Raw genomic sequence first — 322 nt, forward strand, 5'->3', positions numbered from 1 at the left:
CGTGAGCACCGGGGAGCCGCAGCCCCGCTCCCGCCTGCCGGGTTGTTCCAAGGTTCTCCGCTACCCTCGCCAAGTCGTGCAGAAAAACCCGGCTCCCGAGGTCCCACGGGATCAAGTCAAGCAGGAAAAAAAACGCGCTTCTCATTTTATCCGAGTTAATAAAAGCGACACAACAGGTTTGCAAACGCAGGCGGCTCGGGCTGAAGGCTGAGGAGCTGCTCTCGGAGGGGGGGAAACGCAGATTTTTGAGTGAAAACCTAGAGGAATAGAGACAAAGGAAGGAGAGGTCCTGGGGAGGTGGGGAAAGCCCTGGGGAGGTGGG

Source organism: Chaetura pelagica, unplaced genomic scaffold (genome assembly GCF_000747805.2).
Source record: "Chaetura pelagica isolate M959 unplaced genomic scaffold, ChaPel_1.0 scaffold197, whole genome shotgun sequence".
In the NCBI taxonomy this organism is placed as follows: domain Eukaryota; kingdom Metazoa; phylum Chordata; class Aves; order Apodiformes; family Apodidae; genus Chaetura; species Chaetura pelagica.